General features: G+C 47.2%; 1 long non-coding RNA gene across 1 annotated transcript in view; it reads left to right on the forward strand.

Moving 5' to 3' along the window:
- Positions 1-788: 788 nt before the first annotated feature.
- Positions 789-18,165, forward strand: part of LOC137220848 (uncharacterized) — a 65,150-nt gene continuing 47,773 nt past the window's right edge. Inside the window, exons 1-3 of the long non-coding RNA XR_010941814.1 lie at positions 789-973; positions 2,352-2,547; positions 15,306-15,372. This is a non-coding gene — a long non-coding RNA (uncharacterized lncRNA). The remainder of the gene's footprint in view (positions 974-2,351; positions 2,548-15,305; positions 15,373-18,165) is intronic.

Here is an 18,165-nt window from a genome sequence, read left to right on the forward strand (position 1 = left end):
TTCACTATTCCACATCCGAGGATTCAACCACCCGTGGATTGAGTAGTCCTATAGGACGAATTTAGTGAAAGAAATCTGCATGTAAGTGAACCTGCACAGTTCAAACCCATGTTGTTCAAGAGACAACTGTATATTTTAATAAAAAACAAGATTAGGGCTTCCCTGGTGGCGCAGTGGTTGAGAGTTCGCCTGCCGATGCAGGGGACGCGGGTTCGTGCTCCGGTCCGGGAAGATCCCACATGCCGCGGAGCGGCTGGGCCCGAGAGCCATGGCTGCTGAGCCTGCGCATCCGGAGCCTGTGCTCCGCAACGGGAGAGGCCACAACGGTGAGAGGCCCGCGTACCGCAAAAAAACAAGATTATAATGTAATGCTGTTTTATAATGTGCTTTTCTCATTAAGCAATTATCATAAATATCATTCAGGTCAATTAATGAACTTAATGTTCGCATAGTATTCCACCTATGGCTGTACCATAGTTAGGCATTTCACAATTGTTAGATGGCTACTTTGGTTCCAATTTTTCATTATTCTTCACTTCACTGTGAAGAATTTCATCATTACTACACTTTTACCAAAAAATGATGACAATTTCCTTGTACAAATTCTTGAAAATGGAATTGCTAGGACAAAGGGTCTACAAAATGTTCAGGCCTTTGATATCTGTTGGTAAGATACAACTTTTAACAGGTATATAGTAATGAATAATTCCATGTTGACTTTTTTTTTCCTTTCCCTCATATAGGACCCATTAATCTTCTCACTGGCTCTACCCATCATCTACCCTTTTCTAACTGGAAAATTCCAAGCCTAATCTTTCCTCACCCCCATTTCAGTCATTCAACAACATTCAACAAGTATGTGTTGAACACCTACAAAATTCCAAGGTCTGGAGATCCACTGATGAACAAAACAGAGCCTTATGCTTGCAGAACTTGTGTTCTAGTGGGAAGATACAGATAATAAATATAACAGGTAAGTAGGGGACTTCCCTGGTGGTCCAATGGGTAAGACTCCGCACTCCCAATGCCAGGGGCCCAGGTTCGATCCCTGGTTGGGGAACTAGATCCCACATGCATGCTGCCACTGAGAGTCTGCATGCCACAACTAAGAAGTCCGCATGCCACCACTAAGAGCCCACATGTTGCAACTAAAGATCACGCATGCCACAACTAAGCATGCTGCAATGAAGATCCTGCGTGCTACAACTAAGACCTGGCGCAGCCACAAGAAAAAAAAAAAGAAAAATATCAAATAAGTAAATGATGTGGCATGTTAAAAGATGACAAGTGATATGGGGAAAAGGAAACGAGTAGGATGATGGGGATCAGGGATAGTGGGCGAGAGATGGGGGAGACAGTTTGCAGTTTTACAAAGGAGGGTCAGAGTAGATCTCATTGAGCAGGAGACACTTGAGTAGACTTGATGGAGGTAAAGGATGGAGGGGAAAGAACATTCCAGGTAGAGAGATCAGCAGCGGCCCTAAAGCAGGAACTGTCCTTGTATATCAAAGAAGAGAAAGGTCAATGTGGCTGGAGCAGAGTGAATACTGGAGAAAAATAGGGAGATGAGGTCAAGGGGTGATGGACAGATGACAGACTGTGCAGGAACTTGCGAGGTTTTGTAAGGACTTTGGCTTTTGCTCTTCCCTTGATGATTTTGAGCAGAGGAGTGACATGGTTTGACATGTAATTTACAAGAATCACTGACTGTTAGGAACAGACTGTAGAAGCTGGGCGATCACCTAGGAGTCTATTGTAGAAATACAGCCTAGGGGTGACGATGGCTCACACCAGGGGCTAGCCATGGAGGTGGTATGCAGTATGCCACCAGAGTCTGGGTCTATCTGAAGGAAAGCCAGTGTTTCCTGTTTTCTTCTGCCTGCCCCTCTGGATTCAGTCTCTGGCTCTCCCCACCCTGCTCTATGCCCTGGGAGACTGAGCTGTATGAACTCCATCCAGAGTCTCTGTCCTGTTTCCCGTTGGGTTTGGCCGAAGGAATTTCCCACTGAGTTTGGCCAAAAGGAATACTGGCAAGGGATCTGACGGAAGGAGAAGTGTGAGGTTGTGGTATATTTCCTCGACTGCCTCCTTTCGGTTTGGCTGAGCCCTCTACCAAGGGCACAGCTCTAATCAGGCAGCCCACCCAGAAAAGCTGCTCCTCAGGGGTGGGTAATGGCTCCTCCCTTTGCCCATCAGACCTGAATGGTGACAACTCCCTGCTCTTGCCAGCCCCAGAGTACCACGTTGTAAGTGGTTGTTTTTTCTTAACCCTGCCTGTAAGTTTGTGCATAGTCCTTTTATTAAACTCTCCTCAAAGCACCCAGTTTGAGTGTGCCACCTGTTTCCTGCAGGGACCTGACTGATAGATTGGATGCCAGTTGTGAATGAAAGTGGAGTTAAGGATGGCTTCTTTGGCTGCAAGACCCAGGGCTCACCAGGTCCTCCCCTTCTATACAACTTTGTGCCCCAAACCTGGCCAAGGCGACTTTGGGAGCTTCGTTCCCCTTGGCAGTACCCGAACTGCGTAGAGCTTCTAAGGAGTAGAAGGTAAGGGTAAACACAGCCATACTTTCCCCCCCACCAGGTCTTCCAGACAAAGCCTGATAGAGAAAGAACACTGGACTAGGAGTCAGGAAGCTCTCTTATCTGGTCTCTGTGGAGTAACTGCCTGAACAAGCGTTAGCAAATGACTGCTCAGAGCTTCAGTTTCCTCACCTCTAAAACCAGTAATAATGAAACCTAACTCAGAGACTTGTGGGGTAAGATCAAAGAACAGTGCTGTTTCTAGATTTTTTGATGATGGCCGTTCTGACCGGTGTGAGATGATATCTCATTGTAGTTTTGATTTGCATTTCTCTAATGATTAGTGATGTTGAGCATTCTTTCATGTGTTTGTTGGCAGTCTGTATATCTTCTTTGGAGAAATGTCTATTTAGGTCTTCTGCCCATTTTTGGATTGGGTTGTTTGTTTTTTTGATATTGAGCTGCATGAGCTGCTTATAAATTTTGGAGATCTTTTGTCAGTTGCTTCATTTGCAAATATTTTCTCCCATTCTGAGTGTCTTTTGGTCTTGTTTATGGTTTCCTTTGCTATGCAAAAGCTTTGAAGTTTCATTAGGTCCCATCTAAAAATCTAGAAACAATAAATGCTGGAGAGGGTGTGGAGAAAAGGGAACACTCTTGCACTGCTGGTGGGAATGTGAATTGGTACAGCTACTATGGAGAACAGTATGGAGGTTCCTTAAAAAACTACAAATAGAACTACCATATGACCCAGCAATCCCACTACCGGGCATACACCCTGAGAAAACCATAATTCAAAAAGAGTCATGTACCAAAATGTTCATTGCAGCTCTATTTACAATAGCCAGGAGATGGAAACAACCTAAGTGTCCATCATCGGATGAATGGATAAAGAAGATGTGGCACATATATACAATGGAATATTACTCAGCCATAAAAAGAAACGAAATTGAGTTATTTGTAGTGATGTGGATGGACCTAGAGTCTGTCATACAGAGCGAAGTAAGTCAGAAAGAGAAAGACAAATACCGTATGCTAACACATATATATGGAATCTAAGAAAAAAAATGTCATGAAGAACCTAGGGGTAAGACGGAATAAAGACACAGACCTACTAGAGAATGAACTTGAGGATATGGGGAGGGGGAAGGGTAAGCTGTGACAAAGTGAGAGAGAGGCATGGACATATACACACTATCTATGTAAAATAGATAGCTAGTGGGAAGCAGCCGCATAGCACAGGGAGATCAGTTCGGTGCTTTGTGACCACCTGGATGGGTGGGGTAGGGAGGGTGGGAGGGAGGAAGACGCAAGAGGGAAGAGATATGGGAACATATGTATATGTATAACTGATTCACTTCGTTATAAAGCAGAAAGTAACACAACATTGTAAAGCAATTATACTCCAATAAAGATGTAAAAGAACAGTGCTGGCCTCCACAGCATGTGGTCTGGTGTGTGAGCCTTGGGAGCCAGAGGCCACGACTTGTATTGCAACCTTGTGGTTTACAAGCTGCATGACCTTGAGGAAGTTGCTGAGCCTCAGCTGCCTCATCTGTAAAATGAGAATAGTAACAGCATATGCTACCATGCAGGGGATTGGAACTTACATGAAATGAGGGTGTGCTTGACAAGTGAGTATTTAGTAAGTGTTACGTAGTTAACAAATATTAAATTATTTCCTCCTCCCCTTCTGTGAAATGAGGGAGTTGAACTCAACACATAGGCTAACTTCCTTTGCTGATGTGAAATCTAGGGGTTTACTGAAAATTTTATTATGTAGCTTTTCAAAATTATACAGAAATGTATATATGCTAGAACAAATATCCATGTACCCACTACCAGGTTAAAAAATGAACTTTACCAAGGTAGTTTATATATTTGCATATAATGATTTTTCAGTGTTTTTAAATTTTGAATAATTGGTATCATATTATGAATTAATCTGCAACTTGCTTGGTTTTTTCCCTCAACAGTATTTTTGTGAGATTGTCCATTTTACTGCTGTTTGGTGTCACATTGTATGCATTTGCCACACTTTATTCATCCATTCTCCCATGGATAGACATATACATTGTTTCCAACTTTTGGGATTACAAACAATGCTGCTCTGAACATCCTAATAACTGGTCCTGTGCCCCCCCCCACAGTTTCCAAGTCTGAGTTTGTGAGTTTCTTTTCAGCCCTGCCAGATGCTGGTATGAACTCTGGTCCAGAAGGGGGAAGGGGAGGAAGACTGGACTCGGGGTAGGGTTGGAGAGGAGGAGTTGGGGAGCTGAATCTCACTTAACAGGTTCTGAAGGCTTTGTAAGTAACAGCACTTAGAACCCAGTGTCTTGCAGATTTAAGTGTAAATGAATTAGAGCCATATAGATTACATTTGCCTTAAGTGACATGGGATTTGGAGGGTGGAGGCAGGGCTTCAGCGGAAGGTGCAGACAGTTTGTGGGTTGTCTCCTTTGCTCGCCAAAGACCTGTACTTCCCGAGCAGCCGGTTGTACGCAGAGGAGTGCAAACGATTAGCTGCGCAGGTGCCCTTCCTACAGCCTGGAGGAATCAGGTAGCCAGTGCATCCTCAGGCTGCCTGAAGGGGGCACTGAGGAGCCTCAAAGCTTCAGGAGGCTTAGTACTAGTTCCTCCTTTGACACTGCTTTGCTGTGTGGCCTTGGGCCAGTGTCCTGCTTCTCTGGGCCTTAGTTTCCGTCCTTGTCAATGAGAGGCCTGGGGGGTGGGATAGCATAGTAATTAGAGCCCAGGTTTGAAACTATCTTCTGACCTCTTTTTGGCTGTTAGACCTTGGACAGATGACTACTCAGCCCCTCTGTGCCTCAGTTTCCTCATCTGTAAAATGAGAATATTAATAGTGTCGCTTCATAGGTGGTTGTGAAGAATAAATGAGCTGGTAGTACACCTAGAAGGTGCCTGTCTGCTAGAAAGCACTCAAGTGGTGCCACTTTTGTTTTTTCATTATGGTCCTTATCAACGATAGGTCCAAATCTGATTTTCCCTGGCATTCTCAGGCAAAGAGTATGGAAGTGAGCCTGAGAAATGAGAAAGGGTTCCCCAGTGGCCGGACATTTCCTGTTCTTATAGCAACTACATCTCCACTTCATGTTTATCAATTACATACAAGGCTAAATGTGAATATGTACACATATGTTTACAAAATGGATCATGCTGAGTTATAATCTGTTTTTTCCACTTTCACTGTGCCATATATATATTTCCTTGTCATTAATACTCACCGCCAACATTTGTCTGTATCTGAACTGGCGCACAGCAAACAACCATTTACCAAGTGCTTACTGTGCACCAGGCGTGGTGTTAAATGTTTTCCGTGTATGTCCTCATTTAATCCTCAAAAAAAGAGAAGGCATTTGGTATTATTATCACTCCCATTTTACAGCTCAGGAAAGTGAGGCTTGGAGAGAGGCTAAATAAACTGCTTAAATTATCCCTCGAGTCCAGACCTGCCGACTCCTGCCCATAACTGCTGACCTGCTCCCAGGCAGGCACAGGATTGAAATACATCATGAAGTAACCTCAGGCCCCTATTCTTGGACACTTGGATTTTTTTTCTGGCTTCTCACTCTTATCAACAGCATGTGATGATCATTCTTTTAGGAAGATCTTTGCCTACATCGAGATCGCTTCTTTGGGATAAATTCCCGAAGTGGATGGGATGGTGTTTGGGGCTTTTGTTTTGGAGATGAGGAGAAACAGAGAACCCCAGCTGGACAGGACGGTTAGGCAGGAAGCCCTCTAGGAGGTGGGCCCAACTGGAAAGCCAGGATGCCTGACTAATCCACAGTACATGCTGCTTCAGTTTATCTGAGGGATGGTTGCCCAAGCTCCCCAGGCTTACCCTGAAGCCTTTAGGAATCTAGTTTTTTTTCCATCCTGGTTTTGCTGACTTGGCTGAAGTCCCTGCTCAGTGGATCAGCTGCAAGACACAGTCACACAACACCACACACACACACACACACACACACACACACGCACGCACGCACACACAGCCTTCCAGGAATCAGGCATGAGGGAGACACTTGCTGGGAAGAGGCCAACTTATGGAAAGTGCGAGACCCTACCTTACTCAGAAGGAAAATTTCCTGGGAAAAACTGTTCACCAGATTTACATAAATCATTTTGTCTCTGAACTGGCCTGGGTTCATTTACCATTTTCATAACACCTTTATTGTTTCAGAAAAAAAATGACATGTTCATTGTTTTTTAAAATCCCTGAGAAATGTATAAATATATTTAAATATATTTGAAGATGTAAAAGCATTTAAAACTCTTCATTTCAGACTGGGTGATATAAATCAGTGCTTTTCACGCACTGGGCATCTTGTTAAAATGCAAATTCTTTTTTTTTTAATTAATTAATTTATTTCTTTATTTATTTTTGGCTGTGTTGGGTCTTCATTGCTGTGCGCAGGCTTTCTCTAGTTGTGGTGAGCGGGGGCTACTCTTCGTTGCGGTGCGCAGGCTTCTCATTGCGGTGGCTTCTGTTGCGGAGCACGGGCTCTAGGTGTGCGGGCTTCAGTAGTTGTGGCACGTGGACTCAGTAGTTGTGGCACACGGGCTTAGTTGCTCCGCGGCATGTGGGATCTTCCCGGACCAGGGCTCAAACCCGTGTCCCCTGCATTGGCAGGCAGATTCTTAACCACTGCGCCACCAGGGAAGTCCTAAAATGCAGATTCTGATTCAGGAGATCTGAGTGGGGCCTGAGCATCTGCATTTCTACCTGCTCTCAAGTGAGGCCGATGCCGCTTGTCCATGGCCAAGTCTGCAAGTAGGGAGGACCACAAGATATATTTGTTAAAACAGAGATTCTTCTGTTGTGGCATTGTAACTCCAAAATATCCTTATGTCAGAGCAAAGGGTCTTAAAATCATTTGGTCAGAGCCTCTGCTGACAGGTGGGGAAACTGTGGGCCAGTGGAGGGATGGAGCAAGCCCAAGGCCAGGGAGCTCGAGCCAGGGCATAGCGCGGGCCTCCAAGCTCCTTTCGTTTCCTCTGAACCTGGAATCTCGTCGGTTTTGCCCGTGGGACCAGCAAAGGCTCTGAGACTGGCTGAGGGGAGCAGTGGCCCATGTAAGGAACAAGGCCACCAGGCAGAGGGCAGACCCCATGCCCGCCATGCATACACTGGATGCTTTACATGCCTACGTTCTCAGAAAATCCTCACTATGGCCCCACGCAGTACATCATCAACTCCATTTTACACAGAGAAACCGAGGCTCAGAGAGCAAAGCAATTTGTCTGCAGTCACACAGCAAGCGAGTGCGGAGCTGGCATGGGTCCTGTGCATAAGATCCCCCAGCACTGTCTCCCAAGGTCCTCCTTCAGCTCCCACCTTCAGGATCTCTACCTTACTGTGCTCGAACAATGGTTCACTTTCTGTTGGGGGAAAACCAGTATTGCTTGAAAGAGACTGTAAATACAACGATAACAAAACAGTGTTATTGAAATCTAGCTATATCTTAGCACCCTGCAGAGCCAAGGCCTGCTCTCCTTGTTAAAAGGGGAGATCAGCAAACACTAGAACCATATTAGAGACAGACTAGACCACACTGAGGCTTTCCTCTTGATGAACTTCAAAGAATCGAAAGAGTTGAAGAGAGAATAATTTTGCAGGACGTGGTCCCACCTCTACCAGTGCCCTGTATGAATTCCATCTTTCTTCCATCTCTCCAGCCAGCCATCTCACACTGCACTATGCTATCTTTGTGCCCTGAGCCAGGTGGTGTCAGTCAGGATTGGCTTCCTGGAAGAGGCACCTGGACCAGATTTCACATATAGGGAGGCCTAAGCCTGTGGCATCTCTACTTCAAGCTCCTTGCGTCCCAGGGGGTGCAGTCCTGTCTCCTCCCCAGGGGCCTTGGAATCAGTCAGCAGGCTGCCTGGAGCCAGGGCACACTCCCTCCCAAAGAGATGCCCCACCAGCCTGTTTGCCTAATGTGACCACTTTGGAAAAATTGTTTGTTCTCATCCTGCTAAAAACAGCTTCAAAGTGACTCCTGTCTAGACTGTGCCAGGATCGATTATCAGATCCCTGACCTGATCGAAACCACAGGGTGACATAGTCATTTGCCTTAATGCAATTAAAGCAAAATATAATAATGTATCCAGGCCAGGGACAAGAACGAGGCTTCCTGGAAGGTGGGAGGAGAAACCAGCTCTGGATAACTTCTTCTCGGCTCGAAAGAAGTGAGTTTAGACTTCCTGCCTCTGTCTCCAGGAAAGCCTTGAGTTCTGGACTGCCCCTTGCTCTGCTGAGGGCCACCAGGTAAGGGTGGCCTGGAGGATGGGGAATCAGGAGGAAGCAGTCGTGGGATGGGATGTGGGTGGGCGTGGGGTGAGCACAGGCCAGGAGGAGGGGCGCCGAAGAAGGAAGGAGGGAAGAGGGAAAAGATCACAGAGGAGGAAGTGGATGCAGCTGACTTGGTAATTCCCAGAATCTCTGACAAATCCCCAGTCCCAGGGAGACCAGAGCAAGCCTGGCAGGTCTTCGCAGAGGACAGCAGCAGGTGAGGTTAATCCAGTCATCACCGGAAGGCACCAGGAAAATGGGTTTTCACTTCTCAGGGAGCGACAAGAACAAGGAAGGTCAATGCAAAGACCACGGCCTTGTGGTCAGACACTGCCGGGCCTGCCACGCGCCTTCTGACCAACATCCCAGGGTTCTGGAGAAGAGCCGCCCCCCTGGGACAGGCAGGGAAGCAAGCCCTCAGAGCATTCCGTGGGGCACTCCACACACTGCCACAGGGCTGCTGGCACAATGTGCGGCAGACTGGCGGCTTAAACAACAGAAATGTGTTCTCCCAGTTCTGGAGGCTGGGAAGTCCAAAATCAAGGTGCAGGCGGGGTTGGTTCCTTCTGAGGGCTGTGAGGGTTCTGTTCCAGGCCTCTCTCCTGTGTCGTGGATGGCTGTCTTCTCCCTGTCTCTTGTCTCTGCATCACTCTGTGTCCAAATTTCCCCTTCTCATGAGGACACCAGATGTATTGGATGAGGACCCACCCCAATGACCTCATTTTAACTTGATTACCTCTTTAAAGACCCTGTGTCCAAATAAAGGCATATTTTGAGGTGCTGGGTGTTAGGATTTCAACCTATGAATTTTAGGGCAAGGACACAATTCAACCCCTAGCACTGTCCATGGAGAGCCCCCCTCCACTGCTCCCTTGAGGGGAGTGAGAGAGGAGACCGAGCTCTGGGGATGCCCAGTGCCCCCTGTTCCCTGACCCTGGGAAATCAAGTCCCCTTCAGGGGCCTCACTTGCTCTTCTGTGAGTGGAAGTGGAAACACTGCCCCCATTGCGTGGAGAAGAACACTACAAGCGCCTTCCCTTCCATGTTTACCAGACTTTGTGAGCTGGGAAACATCTTTGGGAATCGTGTGTGCTCTCCTTTGCCAAACTCAGGTTTCCTGAGGACGACTTCCTACCCCAGAAAGTACAGCTCTGGTTCCCTTTCTTCTCCTTCGTCTTCCTCTTCCTCCACCTCCTCTTTTCATTGACTCCCAGAGGCTCTCGTTATTTTATTGTTTGCTGTTATTCGCTGCCGCTTATCACGGATTTCATTTTGCAGAGGTTGTCCCAAGTGCTTTACCATCTTTGTCTCATTTTACCCTCCCAGTAACCCTATAGGATAGGAACTATTGCTATTCCCATTTTATAGATGAATAAACTGAGGCTCAAAGAGCTGGGGTAGGGCCCAGAAGACAAAGCTGGGACGCTAATGGGGAAAATTTCCACAAGGCAGATCTCAGCTCCGCAGCAGGAAGGCCTTCCTCATGGGCTGCCTGGAAGGTAGGGAGGTACCCATCCAGGACCCTGCCTGGAAGATCATGGGCCCTTAGAGTCTTGGGGTGACAGGGATTTGAGGGGTTAAGTCCAAATGCCTCTTCTGGGTCACATAAACCCCTCTTTAACACCTCGAAGGCTCAGCCAATGAGAGACCTCAGGGGAGAGGTAGGGACTCTGGCAAACCCTCCCAGGCCGACTTGCCAGTTGCCCTGACAGCAGCTGCAGAGCACATGGCAGGCACTCAACACACACGTAATAAATGTGGGGCTGATCATTTGCAGTCGCAAAAATAGCCACCTTTGGTACGAGATGACCGTTTACCAGGCTCAGGCTAAGAATTAGACCTATAGTTTCTTGTTTCAGTTCCTCCTCTCCCAAACCCTATGGGATAGGTGCGATTATTACCCTGGTTTTACAGCTAAGAAAGCAAAGACCAAGGAGGGTTTAGTAACTTGTCCGTCTGCCTGCCTCTGAAGCTCCGGACAACTGCATTAGTGGATCTCAGACCCTGCCCACAGTAGGGGGGCGTATTTATTTAACTGTTCCAACAGCCTTGGATTTCTAGCAACCCCCAGCACACAGTGGGTGCTTAATAAATACTTAATGAATTAATGAACTGATTCATTCATCAAACCTAGTCCACTGAGGTAGACATGTTAACCTAACAAACAACAAAATCTCTTTGGGCCCATAAGATTCCCCCAGCCCAGTGCCTGGCACACAGTAGGTGCTCAATAAATATTTACAGGATGAATGGCCCTCTGGCCCCTAATGTGAACAACTCTGCCCATAAATTTCAGCTCTAGGCACTTTGAAGTTCCCCCAGGGAACAGCTGCTTTTCTTGTTATCGAGGCCCCCCTGCCCCCATCCTTCCCCACCCCCCCCCCCCGCCCTCCTGGCCCCCTGGGCCCATCCAGGCCAGGGACCTGGGGCCGCCAGAGCCGGGAGATAAGGATGATGGATGGCCAGTCGCCTGGCTCCACTGAAGCCTGGGGTTTCCTGGGAGCAGGAGACAGTCTAGTGATTCCAAAGCCCCTCGGAATTCGAGTGGAGAGAGCTCGAGGAGGGGGCGGGGACAGGGGCAGCGTACGAAGTGTCCCTATCTCCTCAGAGATGCTGGACCCGACAGGAGGTTTCAGCACCCCCTGGCCACCTTGATCTCCTTCCATGTTGACAAGGCTTCCTTTCAGCATGTGCTGGACACCAGGACTCATCATTGGAGCTTCCAGTGGGAGTCTGGAGGATGGCCTCCCCCTCCATCCCACCCCACCTCTCCCCCCTGCATTGGGCCCAGGATCTGGAGGCAGGGCAGGCTGGCTTCCTGCTTTGTAATCTGGGCTCTACCGTTAATTGAGTCCTTGGCAAAATAAGAAATCATTTAACACGTTGTACACCTTAAATTCACATAACGTCATAGGTCAAATATATTCAATAAATTTTAAAAAAAAGGAAAGAGGTTTCCTCACTTGTAAAATAAATCTTGGGGGAGGCTTTCCCATCCAGCAATGCCAAGATGAGATTTTAAGTAGCTAAGGGAGAATCAGCTGGGACTGAACACAGTGGATGCTGCCTCGATGATGAAGCTGGCTTAGCCGTGGATCCCGGCAATATTCGTCATTGGTTTAATTTAAAATCTCTGATCCCCAAACCAAGACACTTACTAGGTTTGGGTAGATCGTAGAGCCTGAACACGTTAGATTTTGAAGGACTCTGTGAGACTGAAACTTGTAAGTTTCTTTTTGTCCTTCCCTCTCTCTGGACATACATATATATATATATACACACACACACACACATATATATATATATTTAATTGCAAACAATATTTGAATGTCTTCCTTGTTTAAAAAATACAGATAAAGTGCCCGACACAAGGTACCCTCAATCCTGGACTACTCCCCTCTCTTTCCAGAAACAAAACCATTGTTTGGAGATGCACCCCGCAAAGCCTCCTCAGCACCTTTTAATGTATCTGTCCACCTACAGCCAGATATCCAGAAGGGGTGGGGTTTATATCAAGGGAATCAGCCTACCCAGGTCTTGGTACCACCTCTAGCACTCAGCCCTGTGGCCTGGAGACCCATCCATGCTGTGACATAAGGACACATCTGGTTACACCTTACTGGGGTTCAGCTCACGGTCGGGTGGCCCGGCCTTTCGGGGAAGCTCTAAGAGGGCAGAGGCTTGGTCTGTCTTGTTCAGCGGTGATTCCCAGTGTCTAAAACAGGGCCTGGCAGTTGTTACTCAACAACTATCCCACGAACGAAAGAAGGGATGAACACATGCATGACCTGTTGCATGTAAGACATTGCAGTTGCTTCCAACTTTTCACCGACACGGCGGGTGCTGTGATGAGCATCCCAGAACATGCTCCCCGTGTTCACTTTTGAGGGACAGTAACTTGTGGAGGCTCCCTGCAGCTTTGAAGAGCACAGTTTGAAATCCTCTGATTAGGCCCAAGCCTTTATTTCGTAGATGAGCACTGGGACCCCAGAGAGGGCCGACCGCTCGTCCCAAGGTCACCTAGCACGTCAGAAATTGAGGAGCACCTTGGGGGTAGCTTGAATTCTTCTGCCGTCGTGTACTCTCTTAGTACCTACACTTTCTCTGACTCCCAACTCCAGCCTGTGCCCCTCAGGAGGGTGACTCTCAGGACAGAAGGTCTGATTCACTCTGCATAGAGAGGCGTCTGCCTCCAGAATCAGGAGGGTTTCATCCTGGGGTTCTCGTCCAACTATTGAAATGTTTTGGGGGCTTTTAAAATATTTATTTATTTATTTTGGCTGCTCCAGGTCTTAGTTGCGGCACGCGGGTGTCTTAGTTGCAGTATGTGGGATCTAGTTCCTGACCGAGGATTGAACGGAGGCCCCCTGCATTGGGAGGGCAGAGTCTTACCCACTGGACCACTAGGGAAGCCCCCCAGTATTGAACTGTTGAAGGATCTGGGTGAATCACATTTCCTCCCTGGGCCTCAGTTTCTCTAATCTATAACTCTGGCCTGATGATGCTTGGCTAACTCTTGTAGTGACGATGACAAGAAAGAGTTTGTGAAATACACAAGGGGCATAGGAATCTAAGACAGGGCTAGTTCAGTTTACAATGTAGAATTTTTAAAAACAGTTTTCAGATTAAAAGATATAGCAGGTTTCTACTCTTATAAAAAAATGAAAAATTATATATATACATATATATGTATTTGAGTTAGTTTGTATAAATACAGAAAACTAACAGCAGTTACTCCGCAAATGTTAATTATCAATGGACTTCTCTGGAGTTCAGAATTGCCGAGGAAGTAAAGAGGCTATTAACATTTTCTTACTACACCCAGTTTTGTTGGTTTTCTAAAAGCTTGACAAAACAAAAGATACATTTACACATTAAGTATGTAACCTCAAAAACTCAAAAGAGAAAAGATAAATATTGCTAATAGGAAAAAAATTAAAGCAAAGGCTGCAAATAATTTTGTTTACAAAGGTAAAACTACAAATAGCTAAATAAGAAAAAGATCTTTTTCTTGATCAAATAGAGACAAATTAAAACAGCAGTGAAATTTCCTTTTTTGCCTATAAAATTGTAAAAAGTGATATGAAATAAAGACCAAAAGGTTTTCATTCCTGCCTAGGGAGAGGGTAATCATGATTAGGGATTAGCAGGAAGGTGGGGACATCCACGCCCCTCACAGCAATGACATGTCCGTCCTGTCCTGCTCCCCAAGCCATCCCGAGGACAGGGGAAGATGACAGGACAGGGTCACCGCTTCCTTCAGCTCCCCTCCTCCTCCAACTGTTGGCGTCTTCTGACCCACTGCCCCCACCAGGGACACTCCTCCCTCATCAGACCTAAATTCCCCTTCTTCTGATAAAAGAGTCCTGGATCCTGTGACAAAACCGGAAATGATTGGGAAGGTGCCTGGTGCACGCTGACTGTCCCCTACTCCCAAAGGGATTGCTAGGTTCAGAATAGAGAACCCCGTTGTGGGATTGATGGTCATCTCTGTGAAGCCTCTCCTTCTAGGCAGAACTGCCCCAAAGGCTTTATTTTGGTGCGTTTTTTAAATGGGAATACACTGCTATACTAGGAAGAGCCATTAGCAGTCATCTGGTCCAGTAGCCCCATTTTATAAGGGGAAACTGAGACATAGGAGGGCTTATGAGAAACCCAAATCACCCAGCTGATTGGATGGAGCTATGTCTATAACCAAGGTCTCTTGACTCCTGATTCAGTACTCTTTCTGCTCAGATTGATATTTTTATTCGTTTACTGATTCTGTTCTTTAATTCCGGCATATCGAAATCTACTATCTCCCTGGCCATGGCTAAAAACCCCGCTTGTTTGCTTGGGGAAGGAAGTCGTCCTGAGATATTATACGTTCACGATGGAAATTATGTAATATTTAAAAGGAGAAAAGATGGGAATTCCCTGGCCGTCCAGTGGCTAGAACTCCACCCTTTCACTGCCGAGGGCCCGGGTTCAATACCTGGTCGGGGAACTAAGATTCTGCAAGCCGTGCAGAGCAGCCAAATAAATAAATAAATACTTTAAAGGAGAAAAGATACAGTTCTGACATTTATAATAAATAACATTAATAATAAGCTGTAAACATCAATTGAGAAGTAATACAGGGCTTCCCTGGTGGTGCAGTGGTTGAGAGTCCGCCTGCCGATGCAGGGGACACAGGTTTGTGCCCCCGGTCCGGGAGGATCCCGCATGCCGCAGAGCGGCTGGGCCCGAGAGCCATGGCCGCTGAGCCTGCGCATCCGGAGCCTGTGCTCCGCAACGGGAGGGGCCACAACAGTGAGAGGCCCGCGTACTGCAAAAAAAAAAAAAAGTAATACAATTAAATCATTTTAAATAATAAAAATTTTTAAATAAAACAATTAAAATCCCCTAATTAAATCACAATATACAGATGCAAAACACAGGGCCTTGTTAATGTGTTTGACACATGCCTTTGTCTTTGTTTTACTCAGCCCATCCCCTTGACCAAGAAGATCTGCTTAGCGGGAGATGGAGGAAAGTTGCAAGGAGAGCCAGACGGTAATTCAGTCTCTATTTATCACAGAATTCATGTCAAATACTTACTGACCTGCCTGAAAATGTGTCTTGGTGTTAAGCAGATTCTCCTTTTAAATTTTCAAGAAAAAACTATTATATAAAATGGTGGTTAAGAGTAGGGCTAGGCAAAGTTTTCTGGTTAATAGCCAGATAGTAAATGTTTCAGACTTTGCAAGTCAGTGATTTCCCTTGCAATTGTATCGTGAAAGCAGCCACAGGCAACACGTAAACAAGTGAACGTGACTGTGTTCCAGTAAAACTTTATTTATAAAAACAGGAAGTAGGGAGGATTTGGCCCATGGGCCGTAGTTTACCAACTCCCGATTAAGAGTCAGGCTTGGGAGTCAGACTTTAATTGGCACCCCAACTCTGCTGCTTCTTCATTTGTGAGACCTTGAGCAACTGGCAAAATTATTTGAGCTTCATCTGTGGAATGAGGATTATAATTGTACCTGGTCACAGAGCAGGTACTCAGTGGAGCACCATTCAGCTCAAGCATTTGTAGGTGCTCAATAAATAGGACCTAAACAGGTAGGACACAGCCCACTGTTCTGGAAGAGACCTGGGTTCCCGTTCTAAATCAATTGCCCCTACAAGCCATTTAACCTTGGCCAAGTATGTCACTTAACAGCTCCAAACTCTGTTCCCTCCCCCAGTAAAATGGGAAGAGAAACTCATTTATTGCCAGGACCTTTTTCTTTTAATTAATTTATTTATTTATTTTTGGCTGTGTTGGGTCTTTGTTGCTGTGTGCGGGCTTTCTCTAGTTGCGGCGAGCGGGGGCTCCTCTTTTTTGTGGTGCGCAGGCTTCTCATTGCGGTGGCTTCTCTTGTTGCGGAGCACGGGCTCTAGGTGCGTGGTTTTCAGTAGTTGTGGCACGCAGGCTCAGTAGCTGTGGCTCGCAGGCTCTAGAGCGCAGGCTCAGTAGTTGTGGTGCACGGGCTTGGTTGCTCTGTGGCATGTGGGATCTTCCCGGACCAGGGCTCGAGCCCATGTCCCCTGCAGTGGCAGGCAGATTCTTAACCCCTGCGCCATTTCCCTGGCAGGGAAGTCCCTGCCAGGACCTTTATATACATTCTTACTTAACTCTCACAAGAGCCCTTGTGTTTGTCTCCATTTTACAGAGAGGAAACTGAGTCACAGAGAGGTGAAGTGTTTCTTAGTAGTAGAAACCAGATATTTAAACAGGGACTCTCTGATTTCAAGGGTTGAGGTATTTCTTTCCACTCAGCTATGTTGCTTCACTAGAAAATGAGAAGAGGCATACGCTTCATAAAGCCGTCCAATCCATAAGGCCATGGACTCCTGCATCTCCCATCTGGCACCTGAATCTCCTCCCAGCATCCCTGCCTAGCCTCTGTTTCCACATCACCAGTACATGGGGGCTCATTACTGCCCTAGACAACCCACTTCCTCCTTGGTCAGCATTGACTGTGATAACATCCTGAACTGAATGGACCTGTACCCCGTCAGTTCCACTAAGAATCCAAATTCTCCCTGAGGACCCCCAATTTTTATCACCCTTCTACAGGATGCTCTCCCAGGGTCTGATGACAGCTCTATACCCCCAGACTCTACAGCCCAGTTCCTGCAATTACGCCTCCTCCCAGGGGACGTGGCATGGAGGCCCCTGGCCTTCCTGCCACCCCACCCTGGGGTGTGGGGACACACGCCAGTGTGTCTCTATCCCTGGAAGACTGTGGCACCCAGAACTGCGTTCCTGCCCAGGGTGCTGAGCTGTCGCAAAAGTGAATCAGCTCGGGCCCATGATAACATCTGCACAGCCAGCCTGAGGGGCAGGTGCTTTTTGCATGGAAGGGGTGGGTTTGGGACACAGAAACCTATTCTGTCCTGTGGCGGGGAGTGGAGGAACATCAAGAAAAGAGGCTCCCCTTTCTGAGGACAAACTTTTGAGAAAGGAGGATCTCGGCCTGACTCTTACAGAAGCTGGGTCTTCAGGAACCCGCATGGACAGGTCGGGTAGGAAGGACTTACCAGGAAGGGGCAAGGCTGTTGTGGAAACAAGATTGTGTTTTTTAAGCCGAGAGGATGAAGAACGCTGATGATGCTAATGTAATCATTCAGAGGGTGCTGATCTCCCTGACCGCTGGGAAGGACCCCTGGGCTGGAGCCAGGATCCCTAGATTCTATTCCCAACTCTGTTGCAAAACTGCTGTGCTGTTAGGCCCATCATATTTCCTCTCTGGGCCTCAGTTGACCCATCTGTGGGATGATGGGGGGGCTCCCTCAGCCTCTTGGAGAGACAGTATGATGTAGGGGTAAGAGCTTAGAGCTCTGGGGTCAGATGGACCTGTGTGAATGCAGCTGACTCTTCCTGGCTGTTTGACTGCAGGCAAGGTACTTAACGCCCTGAGCCTTGGTTTTCTCATCTATAAAATGGGATAATGATGAAGTGCTCCATGCACCTGGTCCCACTCAGTAAACGGGGGTTATGGTGGGGGTTGTCTCATCCTCCTCAGCATTCTGAGAGTCCACAAGTGGGAGTGGGAGCCATGAGGTGCACGTCAGGGTGGGGCTGTTGTCAAGACCCTGAACGACCCCCAGGTCCAGCTTTGAGGGGCACTGGTACTCTGGCCGCCTCTGCTGCCTGCGTGGTCCTCCTGCCAGGCCTTTGCCCTCTCTGATCTCTCCCCGGTCCAGATGCCTCTTCTGCTTCATCAGTTCAGTCCTGCTTACCCTCCAGGACTCTGTTTAAGAGCCATCTCCCTCTGGAAGTCTTCCCTGACCTCTTCCTCCCCTGACATCTTATGGATT

Source organism: Pseudorca crassidens, chromosome 3, assembly GCF_039906515.1.
Source record: "Pseudorca crassidens isolate mPseCra1 chromosome 3, mPseCra1.hap1, whole genome shotgun sequence".
Taxonomy (NCBI): Eukaryota; Metazoa; Chordata; class Mammalia; order Artiodactyla; family Delphinidae; genus Pseudorca; species Pseudorca crassidens.